A 5697-nucleotide genomic window follows, 5' to 3' on the forward strand; every position below is an offset into this window, starting at 1 on the left:
CTTTCATAACACATAAATTTATCATGGTCATATGAGTTCACTGTCTTTAGAGAGAGAAGGAGTAGAGGTAGGTAACCTTCTTCAAAACACCTTCCCAGGACCTACTGTAGTCTCTAGACCCATCCCTGAAAATTTCATTTTCAGGGATGACAATGAAATTCCCTTTCCAAGATAGCAAAAAGCAGCTTCAGTAAAATTTTACCATATCAAGCACTTGGGGAATCTTGCTACTCCTATCCTTTTTTTTTTTACAGTTTAGAGTTAGATCTGATGTGTAGATAGTAGAATTATCCAATGTAGGCTATTTAAAACTTAATTTGGACTTCCCATGGCTAGAAGGTCATATGGAATTGTTCAATAGCTTGTCCTTATCTGGGTATTCAGTGCTATCAATCCAGCTAGATAAGTTGGAGTTGAACCTCCCATAGAAATCTTGCTTATGGTTTTCTAGGTCATGATCTGATATCCCAGTTTAGCCCCAATCAGCATTGATAAAGTCTTGACCAACTCATTTCTTGAAGGCTTTTTGGGTTTAAGGTTGGACAATGGCCTTTTATTGCCTGTTCTAGAGTAAGATTGAACAAACTGAGAATTAGTGGTGCTCTTGTTGGTAAAATTATATCAGTTCATGTAACTGAGTTACCAATATAGTGAACATACCACCCAATGCCTTTTTTATGCTCTTTTCTTTTCTTTTACTGTTCTTTTATTTTACTTCTGTGTGTATGTATAGAAGTGTTTTGGTGTCAGAGAAATGTATTAATGACTATTTTTCTTTTCAGCATCTAAATCAGTTTTAATTGTTCCTAGTTTCTTTTAATGCTCCCACTTATGACTATCCTCCTCCCTCCCCCTTGACCTTGAATAGGTCCTGCTGTATTTGTCCTGTAGCCATTTAACATCTCTTTATCTTAGTCCCTTTTTCTTTCAAGGGAATCATTAGCAAGTCAAGCTTTTCAAGTAGAAATTATTTTGCTGTATCTCAGATTCTTAAAAATGTTCCTTGTTACTGCATCATTGCAATAGTATTTTTTTAACTTGTATTTTAAAATTATTTATAACTATAATTTTTAGAAATATGCATGATTTTTGTTCATTAATGATTCTTTGATAAAAATTTGTCCATATTTTCTGAGCTTGAATCAAGTATTCTCTCTGTATTGTGTTATTAAGCTCCCTTTTGTACTACCATAGCTTAATTAAGTTATGATTTTTCTAGTTGCTCTATCTTTCCCTCTCCTTCTTGTATAACTATTGCTTTTTTTAATTGTTTGACAAACATCAAATACAAACTTGCAAATTCCATTGAGCCCCTGATGAATGTGGATTCCTTGTAAAAATTTGAGCATTTGCTTGTATATGAATTTGGTTGATTTCTAACTGGATTGTTTTTATTTGTTAAGCAAAGTATAACTTACACTTGCTTGTGACTTGTAACAAGCAAAAAGCCATATTTTTTTTCAAATCCACCCCCAAGTTTTAAATTTGATATTGTTGTTGGCATTTGTATTCAAAAGTTTTCAATTTTATATGGTTTATTGATGCATCAACAAATATATGCTAGAATGCAAGTGTCCTTTTATATGTGCACCAAATATCAATCAAACCACCTTGAAACCTGCCAATTGTATACTAACAAACAGCAGGTCAATATGTTGTGAATAATAAATAGTTGATATCAGACAAAACTGCAACAGAATAAGATTATCATTAATAACAACAATTTACATACAAGAGTAAAACAATCTCCATACAAGAGGATATTTTGTACAAAGGATTTAATCTGTCTTGTAAAACTTCCAAAACAGTGCGATGGTATCAAGTGCAAGAAACCCAAGAAAGATACTATAGGCCAGCCTGTACCAATATGGTTCTTCACACTATTTTCTGCACTTTCTAGGCAGTTCATAATTCTTTTGCATTTTGTGCAAATTGTGGATATTGGTAAATGACTTGCTCTATGGTTGTTAGATAATTGGTTGTAATTCATATAATTTTTGGATTCTATTGAATTTTATTCGTCTTTTAATTGTTTGTTTTTTTCATTATTTTTTTTTGTTTTTTTCACATTTACTTTACACGTTTGTTTTTGTTGGTTTTTTCTTCAGCACTTTCCTTGAATATATTATTTCGTTTTATGCTGGAGAAGAGAGGCAATTGACCTCCCAAAATATTTGCTTTGTTTGTTTATTCAGTATTCTTGTTTGGTCTTAAAACCCCCATTTTTGATCATTTCTATTCTTTTACATTCTGGTTGGCCAATATGGTCTAAGAAATTATCTTTAAAGAAGGAATTATTCCCTAAAAGTTCAGATTCCAAAACATTTTGATATCATTATTTGCACATGTATTATACAATGATCTTATTACAACATGATTACCATTAGCCAAGTTATACCTATGACGTCAATTTCATCCCTGTAAAAATGTAATGGTTGAGGGGAATGAGGGATTGAATCATGCACAAAGATGGCAACTTCTTCTCCCTTTGTATTGGTTGATCTATCTTGTTGCACTTGTAGCCAGGCATTTTGATTTTCTTTAACTCATGAAAATTGGTCTCTTGTAGACAAATAATCACAATTTTACTAATATATATATATTGGATAAAATTGTTAAGTTTATTTGAGTTGAGAGATACACAATTCCACTGAATTATCTTTTAAAGGGACAGAAATATCACTAGTTATTTTTTTCTTACTGTGAGTTAAAGGAGAGCCTCAAATTGGTTGAGGATACTAATAATATCAAAGTTGAGGATACTAATAATATCAAATTCTATTCCTTCAACCACGATTTCAAGAAATTATGTACAGCTTTTTCTCTCAGAACGGTGGACTTCAGGTACTGAGGAATGCCTGTTTTGAAAATAAAGGTGACTGAGATCAAGTATTGTATCAGCTTGGAGGATGAAGTATGACCTTTGGCAGATATTGTAGCAGTGGGAATTACATGTGGTGAAGGTACAAAGTTCATTTCTTGAGCCTTTGAATAAGATTTACTAGTTTTGTAGCTTACTTCTGAAGGGGGGAAATTTGAATCAACCTGAAGAGATTTAGAGGTAGTCAATGGGCATTATCTTAAATTGCAGCTTGGAGCAATCTAAGGATTTTTCCTTGTAGAAACTCCAGTGTTGATAATACATGACACATAGTTGAATATGTATGCTTGACTAGTGGTTTGATGTTGCTGATTTGAGTACTTCCTAGTTATACTTCCATTCTTTTGTTGACCATTTGTTGTCGAGATGGGTCTTAAAGTTAATTGTGGTTTAGGCAGCTATTGTATATGGTATTAATTTGTTCCAGAGGTTGGCAACATGGTCAGTCAGAAAATGGGCATATTGCTGCTTTGAGGGGAAATGCCTGGATAACTGCAAGTTATGTCCCCTTGTATGAGAGTCCTGAGATGCCAGAGGAAGGAGATCAGGAAGTGCCTTTGAATTAATAAGTTTACAAACCAGAACGGCATCACCCTGTCTTCTTCTATAAACCAGAGTTGGGAGTTTCAGCTTGCATAGCCTTGTAGGGTAAGAGAGTTCATGTAGTCCACTCATCATCTTAGAGGCTCTTCTCTGGACATCTTCAAGAATTTTAACATCATTTTCTTTAAAAGGGGGATGCAAGGACAAAGCCCTTTATACAAAAGGCTCAGAATTTTAGGAGAACAGGAAGAAATTGTTATTTCTATTAGCCCCAGTGATGAGCTAGCTGATGCTGCTGCCTTCTTTGGATGAAAGCAAAATTTAAGATCCTCGTCAACAATTACTCCTAGCTCATGTTCTTCCAACACTAGAGAAAGGGACTGACCATAAAGAGAGTAAGTTGTATTGATATTCTTGTGTCCAAATTGTAAAACATGGCATTTTGACACATTGAAAGTGAGTAGCCAAGATTTTGCCCACATGCTAAGGAGATCAAGGTCTTTCTGAAGTTGGGAAGTATCCTCAAGAGTGCTAGCTGGACCAATTACCTTGGAATATTGGGTATATATCGCCATCTTGCTTTTAAGCACTAGAGGAGCATCATTTATGGAAATATTGAACATGGTGGGACCAAGCACACTACCCTGTGGAACCCCAATGATAAGAAGCTGAGAGGAGGAGAGGATAGGATTGCCATCTGCATCAAATAGTCTTACATGCTGAACACAATTCCTAAAGAAATCCAGAATTCATTTAAGAATTTTTTCCACCAAACCAATAGGTTGTAGCTTAAGCTCAAATCTCCTATGACAGACTTTGTTAAATGTTTTTTTAAAAATCAAGAAGGATCATGTCAACAGGGATTCCCAACTCCTGTAGTTTTGTATTATAGTCACATGACACGAGGAGATTAGTATCGACTGATCTGTTGCTTCAGAAACCATGTTGAGAAGATAATTCCGATCAAGATGGTCAATAACTGCTTTGTTGGCAATACGTTCATTGTTGACAAAAGTATGGCAGGTATGCCATACTGTTTGTAGAGGATCTTTGTTGTAGTGTACTAATAGTACTATTGGTCCATATCCTTAATGGAGTTTTAGTGCTATTTCTTAAAGTGGGAATGCTTTGCTTGAGAATAGTGCTGTATAATTTTGTAACTATTCCAACTGACAGGTTTTCTTTACAGGCAATTTTCAACACTTGTTGTCTATCCAGGTATTTTGGACATGCTTTATGTCAAATGAATTATGATCTCCTTTGCAGTTGGCACATTTAGGCTCAGAACTGCAGGATGGGTGTGAGTGCTCTTGAAGACCGACATTAGATGGGGCTTTTGTTGGCTTTCAGTTTTGAAGACTTGACCTAGCTTAATGCATTTTGTGTATTGGATAGGCTTCTCTTGGTACCATTTAAAAGGTTTTGGTTGGCCAAATAGGAATATTTTTTCTCTGATATTTAACCAGGGAAAATAAACAGGACACTTACTCAGTATAAGTCCAGCTTCATTTGGCTTACCAAGTCGATGAGCCTCTAGCATAGGGGTTTCTTCACCTTTAGATTTCATTAGGCCTTCTTTAAGGTCTATTATTGAATTTCAAAGGGGACATTAGAAATCATAATTTCTTGTTGTCTTCCTGCTGGTAATGATGATTTTAGACTAGCTATAGCACATATGTTATTGATGCAGGCGATTTCTAGTGCTTTTAAGGCATCTTTAGCATCCAGTAACAAAACATCTTGGACTTCATCCGTTGTAATATTTGCAATGAAATTACATTTTAATAATTTGTAAAAATTCACCCTAGTCTTCAAAATTTCTTTAGTAGTGAACAGTTGTGAATTGTTAGTAGGTGTGAAGTGCATAAAGGGCTTCAGAAGGGGGGATATTGTAGCTGGTTTCAGGTTTGATCTTAGCCCTTCTGGCTCAGACTTCAGGTGGGGTATTGGAAAGTTTCTTTCTTTTTCTACTTTCAACTAGTTTGTAACCATCATTGGGATCAGATTGCCTACTGGTACAAGGTGAAATAACATCAACATCAATCATTGTAACTATGATATCATAATGGCTGGCTTCTTCATGATTGGAGGGATGTGCTACGTGTTACAGCCTCCTATGACTGACCCCCTTCCAGAAAGGGGCCAGATGCATCTAGTTTTGACATCCATTCAAGCAAAGGAAAAATTGGTGGAAAATATATGTTTGGGACTAATCCTAATATATATATAACAAGAAAAATACTTGGCCAAAAAGGATATTAGTCAACTTCATC

The sequence above is a fragment of the Artemia franciscana genome, chromosome 2, assembly GCF_032884065.1.
Source record: "Artemia franciscana chromosome 2, ASM3288406v1, whole genome shotgun sequence".
NCBI classification, from domain to species: Eukaryota; Metazoa; Arthropoda; class Branchiopoda; order Anostraca; family Artemiidae; genus Artemia; species Artemia franciscana.